Below are 19,893 nucleotides of genomic sequence, written 5' to 3'. Positions count from 1 at the left end.
CACGGGCACAACACCAAGCCTCCGGAGGCCCTCAAGAACACCGTACTAGTTCTTCCACCCTCCTCCAAGAGAGGCAATCCACCAAAGTAGGAGTAGGGTATTACGCCTCACAGCGGCCCGAACCTGGGCAAAATGCTGTGTTCTATGTCTTCCTCACCATCGAGTGAGTTCCTTGTCTTGCCCATCAAGTAGCGATCTAGGCGAGGTTAGGCCGTGAGAGATCTTTGTGCACGCCCCTGAGTTTGAATCTTAAGGGTTTTGCGGAGCCCGAAATCTTTCAAAATCACAAACTTTAACACAAATATTTCTACCAATCCACTTCCCTAGCATGACTCTAATATCACCATCTTTATATCACAAAACTATTGCAAGAATTCAAACATATCATATTCCGTGATCTACAAGTTTTATGTAGGATTTTATGACTAACCATGTGAATGACCAACTCCTGTTAACTCTCTAAATAGATATAAGTGAAGCATGAGAGTTTAATTCTTTCTACAAAAGATATGCCCACGGTCTAACAAATATAAGTGAATAAAAAGAGCATTCTACAAATGATGGTTTTCTATGTGTAGAGAAACACGCAATCCAAACTTCAAATGATATAAGTGAAGCACATTAAGCATTCTAAAAAGCCATACTCAAAATATATAAGTGAGGTGCAAAGAGCCTTCTATAAATCAACCAAGGACTTTCTCATACCAGCATGGTGCATTATTAAAATAAAAATAAAAAGCTGATGACCCTCCAAGATTTACGCATATCATATGACGAATAAAAATACAGCTCCAAGTAAAATTACCGATGGTTCTTAGAAGAAAGTGGGGATGCATTTTGGGGCATCCCCAAGCTTAGTTGCTTGGGAGTCCTTGAATATTACCTTGGGGTGCCTGGGGCATCCCCAAGCTTAGTCTCTTTCCACTCCTTATTCCTTCATCCATCGTGATCTCTCCCAAAATTGGAAAACTTCAATCACACAAAACTTAACAAAACCCTCGTGAGATCCATTAGTAATAATAAAGCAAATGACAACTTTAGGTACTGTTTCCAACCAATTCCTTTTTTTTGCATTCTATATACTGTCATATGACTTTTCTATGGCTTATACCATAGATACAATCGACAGTTTCATCAAAACGAGCAAAACAATGCATCAAAAACAGAATCTGACAAAAACAAGAAAGTCTATAGTAATCTGTACATTCACCATACTTCTGTAAATCTATAAATTCTAAAACATTAGGACGAAGTAAACAGTTTTCATAGAAGTACTGTGTAAAAAATTCAGAAAATTTTGACATTCCAGTAGAAAATGTACCAAACAAGCAATCTAATCATCCTAAAGGAAAATCTTGGCACATTATTTTTTATAATATAATGGATTTATACAAGGGGATAATTATTTTTGTTGAAAAGTTTCTGTAATTAAGATTCACAAGGTTTCCATGGGCATGAACAAAGTTCGAGGCATGCTCTCATTTTAACAATACTCGTCGCTCTCACTTTCACTTTTCTTTTTGAAAAAGTTTTAGGTTCCCCTCTTTTTTTAAAACTATATAAGAGCACACAACAGAATAAAATTACTCTCTAAAACTTCCGAGTTGTCTACCTGGCAGTGCTTTCTTTAAAGCTATTAAGCTAGGCGTAAAATGCTCAAGTAATTGATCCACCCGGATCCCAAGGTGTATCAAAGACAATTTTAATTAACAATGATTTGTAATTTAGTAGTGAGCACAAAGTAACATATATCACACAACAACGAAGTCTAAATCTCTTCCTATGCATCGGCATGTCATAAAAGAACAATTCATGCACACAAAGTAAAGGCCAATGCATAGTATAAACAATTTCTTGCAATCTTATTGTATTGGAAACATAGAGAGACGGAGATGTAGTTCCTCTCTCATAATAATTGCAAGTAGGAGCAGCAAGCACATGCATATTATATCTATCAAAATCATCATGTGCAATAGTAAAAGGCAACACATTTATATAATCATTAATAAGTGCAAACTTCTCCAATATAGTGTAGTTGGGAGAATTCAAAAAGATAATAGGACTATCATGTGTGGGTGCAATAGCAACAATTCCATTCTTAACATAAGGAACTATATATAGCAAGTTCATCTCCATAATCATCATTCATATTGGCATCATGGTCACAAGCATAGCAAGCATCTCATCAAAAAGGGATATTTCAAATGAATCGAAGGGATCATAGCATTTATCATAGCATTCATCCTTCAGTAAGCACAAAGGGAAATTAAAAAATGTATGAGTTGAAGAGTTACTCTCATTAGAAGGTGGGCACGGGTAGCTAATCCGCTCTTCCTCCTTTTGTTCTTTGCTCTCCTCCTCATCTTTTTCATCCAATGAGCTCAAAGTGTCATCAATTTCTTCTTCCATAGATTCCTGCAAAATATTAGTCTCTTCTTGGATAGCGGAGACTTTCTCAATAAATCGATTAATATGGGCATTATATTCATAATTGGCATAACAATAACGATGCATAGCCAAATTTTGAGATCGGTAAACAACATCATCATAATCTTCATACTTTTCAAACAAAGCTTCAATTTCATAAGCACCCTCAAAAGCAACAAACTCTTCTATTTGTTCCACATCATAGTAATCATACATACCATTAGCATAAGAAGCCAAGGTTTCATTATCATTAAATTTACATGAAAAGGGAAGGTGTTTAGCCTTCATCCTAGAGCAACAAGTAATATCATATCTCAAGCATAGATTCCAAGCATACCATTTCAACATATGAATTTGATCCCATAACAGTTTCCCTTTTTGAGTCAAGCGATAATCCCTAAATTATTCACGTTGATCCAATGTTTCTCCCATTATATAATTGAATGTGGTTTTCTCAGGATTATTGAAGTAGTGCATAATATCTTCCACATAATGAGCATCGTGGGTTTTAGGAGGTTCCCCATCTCCTTGAGTAGCAAGTAAACCTATTTTTTTTTGGTATTTCGTGTTCCATATCCATAACTAAAGATAGAGAACAAATTAAACAACAAATAAAATCTACTTAGTGGTAAAGCAAACAAGCACCTACGCGACTATTCACCCCACGCTATTGCTCCTCGGCAACGACGCCAGAAAAAGGTCTTGATAACCCACAAGTATAGGGGATCAATTGTAGCCTTTCTTGATAAGTAAGAGTGTCGAACCTAACGAGGAGCTAAAGGTAGAACAAATATTCCCTCCAGTTCTATCGACCACCGATACAACTCTACACATGCTTATCGTTCACTTCACCTAGAACAAGTATTAAATTAGAAGTACTTTGTAGGCATGATAGGATAGGTTTGCAAGAAAATAAAGAACACGTAAATAAAGAAACAACTAAGTTGGTCTTAGTAGAGATCTTTTTGTCACAAGAAGGTTATTTGTTCCTAGGCAATAGATAACTAGACCGGTAATCATTATTGCAATTTTATATGAGGGAGAGGCATAAGCTAACATACTTTCTCTACTTGGATCATATGCACTTATGATTGCAACTCTATCAAGCATCCGCAATTACTAAAGATCATTAAGGTAAAACCCAACCATATCATTATAAGGTATCAATTTCTCTTTACTCCCATATGCAACAACCCACCTACTCGTGTTTATGCTTCTGTCTCTCAAGCAACCCACCATAGGAAAATCATGAACACATTGCAACACCCTACAACGGGGATCCCTCATGCTTGTGCGACACGGAGAGCACCATAGGACAACACCAATAATAAAATATACAACTCAAACCAATCATGATCATCAATTAACCCATAGGACAAAACGGATCTACTCAAACATCATAGGATAGACATACATCATTGGGAAATAATATATAGCGTTGAGCACCATGTTTAAGTAGAGATTACAGCAGGGAGAAGAGGTGTTGAACCACTGCATAGAGGGGGAGAGACTTGGTGATGACGGCGGTGAAGTTGTTGGTGTAGATCGCCGTCACGATGATGGCCCCGGCGGTGTCCTGGTGCCACTGGGAGAGAGGGGGAGAGAGCCCCCCCTCCTTCTTCTTCTTCATTGGCCTCCCCTAGATGGGAGGAGGGTTTCCCCTGTGGTCCTTGGCCTCATGGCGGCGGAGGGGCAAGAGCCCCTCTGAGATTGGATCTCTCTCTTTGTTTCTTTCTGTTTCTGCGTTCCAGATTCTGGCTTTTCACCGTTTCTTATATTCCTGTAGATCTATAACTCCGATTGGGATGAAATTTTAACACAATTTTTATCCGGATATTAGCTTTCTTGGGGCGAAACAAGGGAACCAACCGCTTTCCGGGGTGACCACAAGACAGTCTAGCACGCCCTACCCCCCAGGTAGCGCCCCTCTGGCTTGTGGGCCCCTCGGGCACCGCCTTGTGTTGATTCCACTTCCCAAAATTCACATATATTCCAAAAAAATCTCCGTAAGTTTTTATCCCATTTGGATTTTGTTTGATATGGATTTTCTGCGAAACAAAAAACATGCAACAAACAGAACTGGCACTAGGCAGTGGATCAATATGTTAGTCCAAAAAATAGTATAAATAGGTTCCAAAAGTATATGAAAGTTGTAGAATATTGGCATGAAACAATAAAAAATTATAGATACGACGGAGACTTATCACGCCCTCCCAGCTCAAAATTCTTTAGAGATCTGCATTTCTTCAATCTTAGGCCCCAAGATATTGCCCCCAATTCCATGAAAAATATATGCCAATTTCATGTCTTATGGGAGGTGTATCTCCAAATCGAGCCGTGTGTGACTCTATTCAGGGAGCTCTTCTATGCTAACCGCCAGACTGAAGTAAAAAATTGTCCTTATTGTGAACTTGGCAGAATCTCCTTTCAGAAGTGGAAAAACAACTTGTTCCCTGAATCAAAATTGGCGAGTCATCCAAAAGGATGGAACAAGACCTGGTTTTATTGTATGAATATCACTCGTACAAATGAAAGTCCACTGTCGGGTTTTAGATTGGAGAGGATCAGCAATAATGTGCTGCTCCCAGGTTGGCCAACAAATGAAGAGAGGGATAAAATAGCCCTCGTCCGAACAAATCTAAGGGCCTTGGTTGCCCATGGTATTACTGGAATTGATTTGATTTGTTGCTGGTTGAAATGGTGAATCCAACTCGTTAGTGTGAGGCCCGTCTTAATGTGTGACTATTCGGGAGACTCATTGGACGTTTAGTGCTTCTCTACTCAGGATCTTGTCGATGATGCTCTTAACAAAGAGACGAAGAAATTCTTCTCAAACTCGAAAGAGAGGTGTAGTATCACTCGTTTGGGCCCATTTTATCTGCTGAACTCCCCTTCCTCGATATTAATCCCTTCTCCTTTATGTATATTTTGTTCCTTCGCTTAATTTTTCTTGACCTACCATATTTATCATATCCTTGTTTTTGGAGGAAGATTCTACCTTCTGGAAAGTTACACCCCAAATGCCTATTCCTTCCATGATCCATGGGAATGATCCGGCTCATGGTGACTCGACCCTTGGTTCATCTTCAGAAGAACAATCTCAGGTAGAAACTTGACTCACTTGGCCGCTTGTTTACTGATCTTGCTAACATGCCTTCTCACCAGGGATACTCTGAAGAATGCAAAGTCGACGATACTGAGGTAATTCCAATTTCTTCCAGTTCTTCAGGTTTTTTTGCAAGAAGGATGAGGCAAGCCATCCGAAAAGTAAAGATGTGAAATCAAGCCGCTCATTTAGCTACCAATTTTCTCTTTAAGAAAACACAGCTTGTTGTTCAATCCAAATGCAAGACCTGGAGTGACGTGGGTGTGTTGGACCCATGCCTATCAAATGCTCCTCCGGCTCGCAAGCCTCATGTTGAGGTAGTAATTTTTTCGAGCTCTTCTTTTCAAACTAGTATTTATTATTTTAAAGTAGTCTCTCAATCTTCCACTTTCCTTAAATTCTGGAATCTTCCCCATCTTCGGGCGCCTCGTCGACACCTCAACTTCCCACTTTCAACATCAACCGTGGGTAAGTTTTTTTATCATGCCTTGATTGCGTGTCTTAACTTTCTTAATGCACTACTTACCTTTTGATTTCTGCAGGGCTAAAGCTATTTTATCCAGTCATGTTGGCGGGTCAAGTTCTGGTGCTCAGAAACAAGATATTTTGGGTTCTCAAACTGAAAATACATCCGTTGAGGTTGATGATCCTGAAGAACATATTCTAGATGCTTCGAATGATCCGACAACCGTTGTTGAGATGACCTCAATGGGTGAGCCGGTTTTGATGAACGAGCCATTAAAACTACATGTCCCCTAACTGCTCCTCCTGCCAATCCAATGAATCTAGTTTAAGATCCTAGCCCGGTAACTCATGTGGACGACCCCAATCCATTGGGTGATCAGAGTACTCCGGAGGTTGTTTTGGTTAAGGAACAATTTCGAGCTCATGTTGCTTCCACCACTCTTGCCAAGATTGTGGCTAAGGAAGAGATAGCAAGTCTTGACAAAGAGAAGAGCCAATTGGAGCTTTCAAATGTATCTTTATTGGGTGTTGAAGAGGTCCACCAGCAATACTTAACCCGGTTATCTAAAAATCGGGATACTGACGCCGATACGATCCGCACTGTTAAGGAAGAACACGAGGTTAAGACTCTTGTTTACCTTTTCCCAATATCAATTTGAGCCTATCTCTTCTATATATATCATATAGCCCCCAAGGGCCGTCTCATCTCCTTGAGATAAGTCAGATCTTGAAATTTTGAAGATGAATTTGACCTGAAGCCCCCAAGGGCCAGCTCATCTCCTTGAGACGAGTTGGGTTTTTAAAATTTGAAGATGAATTCGACCTGTAGCCCCCAAGGGCGGGATCACCTCTTTGAGACGAACCGGGTCTTATGATATGTTCCTTAAAGTAGTGATACACATTAGCCCCCAAGTGCCAATTATATTGCTTGCAATCTGCTTAGGACTTGTTTATATTATTCATTATTTATCTCTGCCCTGCTTCCGGCTAATCGCCACTGTTGTGTGTAGTAAGCCATCCTCAAGGCATGTCATACTTCCAATTTCTGATAAACCCGAATCCATGCTTGTAGATCTACAAAAACTTCTTAAGGAAGAAGAAGGCTTCGGGCTGAAGCCGAATCTACGACAGATCTTTTCCAAAGCTGCGTCAATCAAGCGCAGGATCATCTTGATCAAGTCAAGAAGGATTTTGAAAAAGAGAGAACTGCCCTCTTAGATCGTGCTACAAAAGCTGAGGGGAAACTTGTCCGTCTGAAAGATAATTACTCCACTCTAGTGAAGCAAATTAATGAGGTGCTGACTACCATCTTTGGCAAGTCTCGCAACTTTATTCCCTTGTGCTCCTTAGTTCTAGTGTTCAAAGGTGACTCAAAAAAGGTTTTGTATTTGCCCTTTTGTCTGCAAGCCAAACATATCAGTCTTTGGTACAACTTCCCTTGATGAAGTTGAAAGCAATCTTTTCTTATGTAGAAAAGCTAGACAGACGGTTTGTTTACTCTATCATGACTGCGAAAAATCCCAATATCCACCGTGGACCATAAAATATATGTTGAATCATCTTTCCACCGTGCCATAGTGGGTTTTTGAAACCCGTAAATCAGCAGCTTGTGGCGGGGAAAACTTGGCTCTTGCACACGGCAACGCATATTTACCAAAATTGGATTTGGCGGCTTCAAAAGACGGGTTTCCTGAATATAAATTGGATGGCTCTGAATTTACTCAAGAAGACTTTGCTCGTGTCATGAAGGAGACCCGACCTCTGGCGACTCTTCTTACAGAGCAGGTCGACACATCCCACTATTACCCGACATATACTGCTGATAATGAGCGTGTTCCACTGCCAAAATATGAGTCTTCTGAGCTAGTACCGCCTCCATACGTTGGTGTATCTACTTCAACTGGAAAATTCTCAAACTTTAAATCATTAAGGTCAATCTGATGGATTCAACAAGACCAGCAAGACGTCGGTGACAAAGATGAGTTAGAAGAATCTGACACCGAATCAGCCGAGAAAGAAAACTAAGGGCGGGTCAACAAGGCTCGCCTAGGAGAACAACTTGTCCCATGGGTTAGATTTTTTTTAATTTTATCAAGTCCTGATGCGAGTTTGTAATAGTCATAGTACAAACTCTGGAACATGTTTGTCCGTGCCATCGAGCACGCTTGTCTTTACTTTTGTAGCTTGTCGTAGAAAACCTTGTTATGATATTCCTTTATCCTGGTTTTCCATTGATGAACCGTCTGTTATGGTTTGTTCCTATAAAATTTGTAACACATTTCAAAGAATCTAGTATGCTTGATGGTCGGCTCAATGAGACGCGGTAACGAGATATGACCTTGTAAGCTGGTAATGAGCTGGAGTTGCACAACCCATCATTTGCTCACAACATGGTTGTAGGAGAAACAATTTTAAATTGACTGTAACATGTCATAACTCATTTATTTATAATAACCTTTAGATGGCACCCTTCCCTAAAAGATTTCCAAAATTACGCAAAGTACTAGACATGATTCATAGGCCGGTTTAGTGAGACGCGGTTAAAAAATAAGAGACCGGCTTTCGAGGCTCAAGTCTTGCTTCAACAAAGCGGGCATAATAACCCATGGTTTATCCTTGCTTTCAATATGCCGTGTCTCACGTGACATACTAATGTTTTAACCTTGCCGATTCAGGTTCCATAACGGTTTGGTCAATGAAGAGTACATGGCGTCATCTGATCAGAGTTGCCAAAACATACTAGCAGGTTTAACCATTTTGTGGGGTCTTTGCCAATCAAGAGGGTGAGAAAGCTAAACTCGACGAGTTAGAAGTCCCCAAGTGACCTATGATCAGATAGAAAGACCTCGCATAGGATTCCAGAAGACAATGCCATTACTGCTAAACAAACCTGGGGCATGTAGCCCCTAGATAAGTCGGCTTAATTCCATTGATCACGATAATTTATTTAAACTTTGTAACCCTCAGATAACATACTAGATGGTAAAAACACATGCTCAGTTTATAGATAAAAACAAGCTTTATTAGATTTAAAACATCCTAGAAGTATGTACAGAATATGGGGGTCGATGCAAAGATAATGAGCCGGTAGCTTTTAATATGATAGGGCCAAAAACTGGCCTGATTGACTTATTCAACTGGTGGCTTACTTGAGGGTGCTTTACCAGCATCATTTGTGAGGGATTTTAATTTTTCTGTGGCGCATGCCAACTCAGCATAAGCCGCGTCTCCTTCCTCGCACTCTTGGGCTATCTTCCTGCTACGTCCCACTGTTATGGTGCCTTTCAGACCCGACATCTTGAGTTTGAGGTAGATATAACAATGGCGAGCCATGAAACGAGCGTAAGCTGGCCTTCCGAAGAGTGCATGATAAGGGATTTTTTATTTTTACTACCTCAAACATTAGGGGTTCACATCTGGAATTAAACTCGTCCCGAAAATCAATGTTAAGCTTAATCTGCCCTACTCGGTATGCTCACTTTCCAGGAATAGTTCCATGAAAAACTGTAGATGAAATTTGCAAACTGTTGTCGCGCAGGTTCATCTGCTGGAAAGTTTCATAGTATAAAGTGTTGATGCTACTCCCTCCATCCATGAAGACTTTTGTGAGGGTATAAGCGCCAACCTGAGGTGCTACTGCTAGAGCTAGATCTCCCGGGTTATCAATCCGGGGTGGATGGTCCTCCCTGCTCCAAACAATTAGTTGTTCGAACCACTTGAGATATCTTGGGACTGCTCGCTCAACCATGCTGATGGATTTCTTCTTATACTTCCTGACCTCTTTGCAACCGTTGGTGGTAAAGATGTGGTATTAACCATTATTCGGCTGCTTAGGATTGCTTTGAAATCTAGATTGATTGTTATTTTGTTGATTTCCTAGGGCAGAACGCTGCCTATTACCAGTATTCCCTTGGTGCTTATAATCTGGTCTAGAGCCGACTGGTTCATTAAATCTTCACCCTTGGAAACCTCGAGATGAGCCGCCTTGAGAGCCAAGTTGACCATACTGACCCAAATGTCCACCATTAGCCCCTTTGTGGCCATGGAAGGCTTGATTCCTAAATTCCTGCATGATATAGCAGTTCTCCTATGGATGATTTGATGGCTTATTCTGGGTACTATGCTTTGTGCACGGTGATTTGAGTGCCTCCTCATAATTACACGGTTTATTCCCGTTATAAGGCCTTCCAGAATGGTGCTGGTGCTTGAAACCAGTGTTGGTATTAGCCACAAACTCTGAACCGCCCTTAGGTTGTTTCCGTTTATTATTGTGGTTGCCCTGATTTCCACGTTGCTGGTTATCCTGGCCACCTTTGCCTTTCTTTCCCTTGCCGTCATTGTCCTCGTCTGAGCCGGGATCTTTCGTGCTAGCTGACTCGGCATACCTTGTCACAACATCCATCAAGTTTCCCATATCTTGAGTCTTCCACTTCAGACGACCCAAATTAAGAATGAGCGACTGGAAGTGACAATGTTTCTCCAGTATTAGGACGACCTGTGAGGTTGTTATACTATGTGATGAATTGATGATTTCCACAAGCCGACAAGTCCAATGATGCGTTGACTTGCCCGTGCGCTGAACACAATGCTGTAAATTTTTGATGAACCGTTCCTTCAGCTCTGCCCAAGTGTTAATGGAATTGGGTGGAAGGTTTTTTCAACCAAGTTCGAGCTGGACCTTCTAACATCATTGTCAAATACTTCGCACACACTGCATCGCTAGAGTCGAGCATATCCATGGCAAGCTCGTAACTTTCAATCCATGCTATCGGCTTGAGATCTACTGTGTAATTTGGCACCTTGCGAGGTCCTTTGAAATCCTTAGGCATGGGCTCGCTACGAAGGGCCGGGGATAAGTAGAGAACACCGATTGTCCTGGTGCAATTCCTAGCTCCCTGTGTCGCTGACTGAGGTCCCGCCTCATGCAATTGAGTCGGCCTTCTTGCGGCTGCTTTTGCCTCCATGTACGCGGCTGCTCTTGCCGCGTCAACTAAGTCTTGGGCGTTCTGTAATCCTACCCGGGTTGGAGAAACTCCGGGCTGCTGTCGCCGCTTGTTACTGGAAACAACTAATGATTCTTCATGACGAGTGATATAGGGAGTAGAATGCATCCGACCCGACTGTATGAGAATTGCGCATGGTGGGCCACCGCTGTTTTCAACATCTCAATAGTATTTCCAGCTTCAATCACAACTGGGGTGTTTCCGTGTATGGGAAGTGCCTCCAAGGTGCGCTTCGCAACCAGCATATTGTCAATAGGGTAGGAAAAATGACCCTATGGTGTGTGAAAGTGTTGTGATTACAATTGAGGTGCAGGAGGCTGTGCCGATGGCGGTTGAGCCGGATCTACCTGTCCAGGCGGTGGATTTTGCGCAGCACCACGTGCTCCAGGTGTGTATGGACTTGCGAATAAATGGGTCGGCGTTAGGTTCTGTGGCATGCGGGGCAGATGTCTCCATTGATGAACTACCTCATGAGCGTTTTGTCGAAGCCCTAGCCGCCACACGTCTGCTATCAAATGATCTGACTCATCTTGGATTTGAGCCTGCAACTCAGCCATCCGGGTATTCTCGGTGTCTATCTCATGCTGGACCTTGGCCATCTCCACGCGAAGTCTTTCTAATTCTATGTTATGATCTTCCCAGTTTTCCACCGTGACCGGACCCTCAAGAAGTTTGGCCACTTCAGCCACCACATCCCGCATAGGCTGAGTCGGTGTTTTCCCTGACCCGCTAGCATTGTTGGTAGCTCCTTCTGCAGATGGACCCGGCGCCGGTGCAGCTCTAGCCATGTAGACCGTGACTTGATGAGGCGGCTCGTCGGGCTCTTAGGATGGGTCGACAGCTTCTACTTCCAGAGGATCTGCTGATCCATCACGGGGAGGAAAGATAGACCTGGTGTCCTCCATGGAAGACCCGGCTTCATGGTTATTGAGTATAGCCTCGCTGCTCACTGGGTCATCAGGAAGGCTGAGCCCCTGGGTGAATCCGACGAAGACATGATGGTGACCGGCTAAAAACCGATCGCATCGGGCGTGCGGAGTCGGCTCAACGATGGTGGGGTAAGTGTACGACCCGAGCGTCGTTGCGTATATCTGGCCAAAGGGAACCTGTAAGTCCGGCTTGGCTAAGCCGACTTCAAAGCCCTGATCTACATTGTTGATGTGGCGGTTGTTGCGGCGATTCTTGATCATCATGGACACCACGCGATTCCCGAACTCCGGGCGGGTTCCCTCTAAGAACTCAACTCCACCTTGTGATGGCCCCATGGTGGGCGCCAACTATCATGGTTTTGTCACGACAGATGTCCTCGTGAACAAACTTAGTGGTGAGGCCATCGTTGTGGTGTAGCGACTCGAAGGGGTTCATTGGGACGAGAGATGGGTTTACCCAGGTTCGCCCCCACTAGTGGAGGTAAAATCCTACGTCCTGCTTTTGTGTCTATATTGATGGGAATCTTGATCACAAGGATGGAGAATAGCTAACCTAGCTCTAGAGGGTTTCTTACTTGATCTCTTTGGCTCGAGGGCTCCCTTTGTATATAGGTAGAGGACCCAAGTTTACGATAGAGTCTGGGTTGCACTAACACCCGTGACCTACTACAAATCCACTATATGTTACTTCCCAAGTTAGGAAGGCTTCCGACGTCCTTTACCTTATATGTCTTAAGTCGTCGTCTTCTAGTGTTGGTCTGTATGGTGTCTTGAGTCGCAGCCACTGCCGGCCAACCTTCTTATTGTTTCTTTGCATCTTGACCCGACCCCATAAGGCGAGTCATATCCTGGGATTATATCACCGACAGTGTAGGTGGCGGGCTTTTCTTGGGTGCCGTGGATCTGGCAGGGCCTTTCCATAATTTTATCTAATGGAGTCGGTCTATCCCTGTTCCCTTTAAAGGGTTTCTTCCGCTGCCCGGATTTTGAGCTACAGAAGCCAGCATTTACGGACATGTCATCGGCGTCGCCGTTACGGTGGCAGTGTTTGGTCTTGTTTCGCGTTGGCTTGCTATTTCCACACCGAACTTCGGAGGTGCCAAGGTCATCCACATTATGGCCGCGCCAAACTAACCAATTGCCCTCGCCCGTGCAAAAGCGGGTCATGAGGGAAGTGAGAGCGGACATTGTTCTCGACCTATCCTGGCCAAGCTGGCGAGTGAGCCATTTGTCTCGGATATTGTGTGTGAAGGAAGCTATTGCCTCGGCATCCAGACAGTCCATGATCTAGTTCTTCTTAGTTAGGAACCTATTCCAGATTTCTGTGACCGTTTCTCCCGCCTTTTGGATGATTTTTCTCAGGTCGGAGGAGTCCGGTGGTCGGACGTAGGTTCCTTGAAAATTAGACAGGAAGGCTTCTTCAAGCTCTTCTCAACTTCCAATAGAATTTTCGGGTAAGCTGTTTAGCCAGTGTCGTGCTAGCCATTTCAGCTTTAGGGGCAGGTATTTGATGGTGTGGAGTTCATCTCCTGTGGACATATGGATGTGGAGAAGGAAATCTTCTATCCACACGGTGGGAGCCATAGTCCCGTCGTATTGTTCTATGTTCACGGGTTTAAACCCTTCCAAGAATTGGTACTGCATGAGCTCATCTGTGAAGCACAGTGGGTGGGCGGCGCATCGGACCCGCGCTATACTATGAAGGAGATTGGTTGTTGGTTGTGTCTGGTATGATTCCCGGTATCTGTTGCTGTGGGTAAACCGAGGTTGGTCTCCATCCCATCGAGTGGGAGAGTACCTTATGGATCCATAAATGGATCTGTTGCGACCTGTTCTGTTGTCCAAGTCATGACGTAGGTCGTGTCTGCCCCTGGGATGCACATGTTCCTTCTCTTTCCTGCGGGGAGGCTCGGGTCTATACTCGGCTTCTCCGGCCGCTCTGTCGTGCCCTCGCGATGGTCGATCGGGTTGGTCATACCGTGTGCGCCTGGGAGGCATGGGATCTGGGGCCTCGTCATTGAACTGAGGCAGCAGACGCCGGCATGGGTAGCTTTTGTTTTGAGCTGGCCACTCGGTGCCATATCATTCTTTGGCTGCCAGTACTTTTGTCCATCTATTGTTGATGGTGTCTAATTCTCCTTGGAGCAGATGTTGCTTCGCCTCAAGGCTGCAGGCGGTAGCTATGAGATGCTGCCTGAACCGTTCCTAACCCACAGGGTCGTCAAGAACTATGAAGTCTTCAGCCTCCAAGCACTCCCCTGCGTCGTCAGGAGGGAGGTAGTTGTCATCGTGTGAATCGTCGGGGTCATCAGGATCGGACTGGCCTTCTGGCTTGTTCGGGTCCTCCGGTGATTGTCGAGGAGCTCTGATGACGAGATGATGTATACACTTCTCGCTCCTCGTTGGTTACCCCAAGTGGAAGGTTGAGATGTAGTCAGCATAGATTTTTTCCCTTACACGGAGACTGTAAGGTTCATCGAAGCAGGAGGAATCCTAGGATCAACAAGTATGTGTCTCCCACCCTGGCACTAGCAGAAGACGTGGACCTGCACACACACAAATAACTTTGCTCCCAACGAGTACAGAGAGGTTGTCAATCTCTCTGGCCTTGTAGTTTGCAAAGGATCAAAACACAAGTGGGAATAGTAATAGTGATTGCAACGGAAAAGTAAATGAAAGCAGTAAATGATGGAGATGTAAACAATGGTGGTGATATGGACCGGAGTCACATGATGTTCACTAGTGATGTCTCTCTCCCAAAAGACGATAAACAACTATGCTTGGGTAAACAAATTATAGCTCGGCAATTGACAGAATTATAAATGCACCACAATGCTAATTATGCTACTTGAAAGTAAGAGGCTCAATAGTAATGGGCAGTACGCCAAGACAAGTAGACCGTTTATTCATCAACATCTACTTACTAATAATCCACCTTGAGATATCTATCCAGAACGTCTCGCTGGTATTAAGTTGCGAGCCCCACCCAAAGTGTAAACTCAAAGCAACATACAACTGCATTAACGAACTATGCGTAAGGTAAACACTCCTTGCAATCTGGTCACAAGTACCGTTGTTTTATCCCTGGTGGCAACAACATATCCCCTAGTCTCATGTTTCTGTCACTCAAGCTAGACATCAAGGGGCATGAACCCACAATCATGCATAACGCTCCCTCTTGGAGTTACAACCTACTACTCAGCCAAAGCAATAAATAGCAACGGAGAACATGCATGAATCACTAAGGAACATAATATAAAAGGATAATCAAATATATAACTCATAAAAATATGAACATAATCTCATAATCCATCGGATCCCAACAAACCGAGCATAGCAATAGCATGAAAATTACATAGATGCCTTGATCATGTAGGGTAGCTCACAAGGACTAACCGTTGAAGCACAAGATTGGAGAGAAGACATTACATAGCTGCTCGTCATGGACTCATAGTCCAAGAAGGACTACTCATGGCACATCCGGGAAGCGTCCATGTCGGTGGAGAAGCTCCCGGAGGTCAATCGTCCCTCCGGCAGGGTGCCGGGAAGAGTTCTCCTGACGCTCCCGATCTTGGAAGCGCTGCGGCGGCAGAACGATGGAGAAATTTGTGATTCGGGATCTTGTATAGGGTCTTCCTCGTCAAGGGGTAAATATAGGAGAAAGGAGGGTACCAGAGTGCGTGGGACCCACCTAGGCGGCCTCCCGGCATGGCCTGGGGGTGGGCCGCGCCCACAGGTTGCCTGGGCGTCCCCTGGCACCCCTCTGGCCCCCTTTCGTGCTTCATGAAACTTCTGGTGCGCTGAATTTTATATATTATTCTCGGGATTTTTGGGGCTTCGGAAAATTGGGTAGAAGCCCTTGCAAAAAAGACATCAGCAGACAGAAACTGACACTGGGTGCACTGAGTTAGTAGGTTAGTACAAATATGTGTAAAGATATATAAAAGTGTAGCAAAACATATAACAATGTCACCCAAAAGATCATGGAACAAGCAGAAATGATAGATACGTTTGAGATGTATCAACATCCCCAAGCTTAATTTGTGCTCGTCCTCGAGTAGATAAATGATAACACAAATAATTTATGTGGTGACATGCTAACACACATATAAGAACTTCAAAGTAAAGCAAGTAATATATGCAATTCAAGTCAAGATAATAACAAGAAAGAGTCTATATCTAGTATTGAAATGAGCAAAGTAAGAACATAAAGGTGCAAGAGCTCTCACTGTCCGTGACTCGAATGAATCCAAATGGTGTTTGCATGCAAGAAGTGGGAGATGGGTTTAGAGCATAAAATATTTTTGTAATTGAGAACTCAATCTATTAAACCTGACACTTGGTCTCCTTCAGAATCTTATTTTGACTCATCCCAGTCCACTAGTCAGCCACAAGTCAAAATGATCCTCTCCCTTTCGAATTTGAGCACTCATGCAATGTATGAGCGTAAGCAAGATATGTTGGCACTTAGGATGGCAAAGAGAATAATGATGGGGAAGGAAGACAAAAAGGTGTGACAGGCTCACATCAATGAGGACAACCATAGGCGAGAGAAAGCCAAATGATATATATGATGTGAGGAGTAGGGATTGCCATGCAACGGATGCACATATGAGCTAAGGTAAGCTCTCCAATGGAACTAGTGGGGGTGCATCCAACTTGCTTGCTCACTAAGACTTAGAGCTCATTTGAGGAGGCTCATCATTGGAATATGCAAGCCAAGTTCTATAGTGTAAGGGTTCCCACATAGTTATGCATGAATGATAATCTGTATGTAGTACCAATATAGCAATGGAGTACGAGTGTGGATCTTTCAAAAGGAATAGTAGTGTTACCCCCTTCTCTCTTTTTATTTTTTTATTTTTTTATTTTTTGTGGCCTCTTTGGCTCTTATTTTTATCTCTCATTTGTCCTCTTTGGGATCTTTTCATTTGTCCTCTTTGGGATCTTTTCCTCTCTTAAGGTCAACACTCTATGTTATACAAGAATAAAAAGAAAAATCATCACACTTTAAAAGTACTCAACATAAAGACAAGTGAAAACTAGCATGATGTATGGAAATGTATGCCTCTGCAAGTGTAGCAGGATATCCAATGATACTAGCGCGTCATGAAGCAGTAATAAGGGCAAGGCCCAACTATCATGCGGCTCCTTGATCAAGCAAAAGCATGTATGGCATGAAGATCAAGTCATGAGATGGTGGCTGTTGCATGGCAATGTATCTCGGAAAGGCTATGGAAATGCCTTAATAGGTAGGTATGGTGGCTGTTTTGAGGAAAGATATAGTGAGGCTTATGTATGATAGAGCGTATCATGTCATGGGTTTGGATGCACCGGCGAAGTTTGCACCAAATCTCAAGATGAGAAAGGGCAATGCAAGGTACCGAAGAGGCTAGCAAAATATGGATGGTGGAAGTGCCAACAATCGAATACTCACATTAGTCTGAAGAACTCATAAAGTTATTATCGGTAACTCTCTATCTAGTTAGGAAATTCACAAAGAGACAAGTACCCCGAGGAGGAGTGTTTGGGGGTTTGGTTATCCTTGCGCATCCTCGACTCATGGTAACATGAGGGTACTCTATATTTTCCAACCCCTCCAGAGGTTAGCGATCAATTTAGTAGCTAGAGTTCTCAACTAATTTTTAAATTTTGAAAAACACACGAATTTCCCAAAATACGACACCTATCACTAACAGGCTCAAGCTCTTGGCACCAATAGTCCAAACATTACTCAAATCAGTACCTCAAAACTATTGCAAGTTACTACTATAATTAAATAGCAACGTCAATTACCTACTCATGCAAGACACACAACTCAGTGCAACAAGCCAACTATCTACACAATATAAGCATGATAACTCAAGAGAGTTCCAAAAGCAACCTAAATAATAGCTCTTAAAAAGATATAGCATGAAAACTAAGAGCTAGGCATGATAGTAGCTACGAAAGAGATGAAGAACACACAAAAAAGATAAGCATGAAAACCTATGTTGTCTTCTAGAGTGGAATGGAGCGTGTTTCTCTCGCAAAAAAGGTAGGCTAGGTTCTGACTTGTTATGAACATCAAGAAAAACTAAAACAAACTAAAAAGTAAAGAGTGGGACGCTCCAAGCATATCACATAACATATGAAGTGATAAAAATATAGCATGGAGATGGACAAACTGATGATTGTTGATAGAGAAGGGGATGCATGGGGGCATCCCCAAGATTAGACGCTTGAGTCTCCTTGAATATTTCTTGGGGTGCATGGGGGCATCCCCAAGCTTGAGCGCTTGACACTCATGTATCTTCTTTCATCATCTCCCATCGCATACTTGAAAATCCCTTCATACGGAACTCATCATAAGCTGATTAGAGTAGTTAGTACCCTTAATAAAATAATTTATTACCTACTGTAAATAATGATTTTCATGAAAAGCTACTGTTTATCATGATTGCCAAAAGGGTTTTGCAAAGGAAAAGCAAGCTTAAGATTTGAAAAATGATGAAAACGCAAAACATGGCAGAATCTGTGAAAAACAGAACAGCAGGTGGTAAATAATTTATTCGGGGCACTTCTGCAACTCAAATAAAAAAACTCAGAAGAGATACCAGAAAGGCAATTATATAGAGCATGCTGTAAAAAAATGCAGATAAAACAGATGATCTGGTGATTTTTGGCAAATTTTTCCGTTAGGCAGACAGAATCTGTTTGTGGACAGCATGTCACAACTTTTGATCTTTCTTGCAATCAGAGGCTATAACTTGGCACAAAGCTTAAAAATTAAGATAAAATGATGTTGCTACAGTAGTAACAAGCATCAACACCACTAAAACTGAAAGTAAAAAACACAAAGTAAAGATAACAAGGGTTGTCTCCCTAGAGCTCTTTCTTTATAGCCATAAAGATAGGCTTAAGATTTTAATGATGCTCTCGTAGGAATAAGAGTTGTAGAACAAAAGAGAGCATCAAGAAGCAAGTACCAAGCACATTTAAGTCTAACATGCTTCCTATGCATAGGAATATTGCAATAGAATAATTCATTGAAGCACAAAGCAATAAGCATAGGAAGGCAAAACAAGTGCAACTTCAAAACCTTCAACATAAAGAGAGGGAACTTGATATTATTGAAATATCTATAAGCATATGTTCCCTTCTCATAATAATTTTCAGTGGGATCATGAATAAACTCAACAATATAAGTATCACGTAAAGCATTGTTACCATGATCCACATGCAAAAAAGCACTCTTACTCTCCACATAAGCATAATCTTTGGGGAGCCCATGATTAGGGCATTTTAGCATTAAAGTTTTCAGTCTCCCCCAAGCTTGAGCTATGCTCTCTCCATCATGAGAATAGAAGTTATAAACATAGTTCCTGTTCTCATGAACTTCATGAAGAGGATAAAACTTGGAGTAAAAGAGACTGAATCACTTCCCAATCCCGTAGGTGAAAATCATCTAGTAGCCTATACCATTCCAATGCTTTTCATTTCAGTGACAAGGCAAATAATTTTCTCATGACTCCATCTCTTGTCAAACCTGAAATCTTAAATAACTCACAAAGTTTTGTAAGTTTCAACAAATGAATACTAGGATCAACTGTTCCATCTCCTGCATAACAATCATTCCTAATTATTTCAATCATCCCAAGTGGTATTTTGAATGGGATACAATCAGTAGGTGGAGGAGACTTCTCTACCACGGGTGTGGTAAAGCGGACTTCCCCAAGCAGCGAACTAAGAGTGCAGTTTTCCATAAGCCTAACTAGTCGTGCCAATCATGAAAAGCAAACTAAAAAGACTAAAAAGAAAAGGTAAAAGATAGTGTGCAACTCCCCTATCTTGAAGACTGGAGTCCCCGGCAACGGCGCCAAAAAAATTTGCTTGATGACGATATGATGTATATAATTCTCGCTCCTCGTTGGTTACCCCAAGTGGAAGGTTGAGATGTAGTCAGCAGCAAGTTTTCCCTTAC

The sequence above is a fragment of the Hordeum vulgare genome, chromosome 2H (assembly GCF_904849725.1).
Source record: "Hordeum vulgare subsp. vulgare chromosome 2H, MorexV3_pseudomolecules_assembly, whole genome shotgun sequence".
NCBI classification, from domain to species: Eukaryota; Viridiplantae; Streptophyta; class Magnoliopsida; order Poales; family Poaceae; genus Hordeum; species Hordeum vulgare.
Note: the sequence above shows the minus strand (reverse complement) of the source record.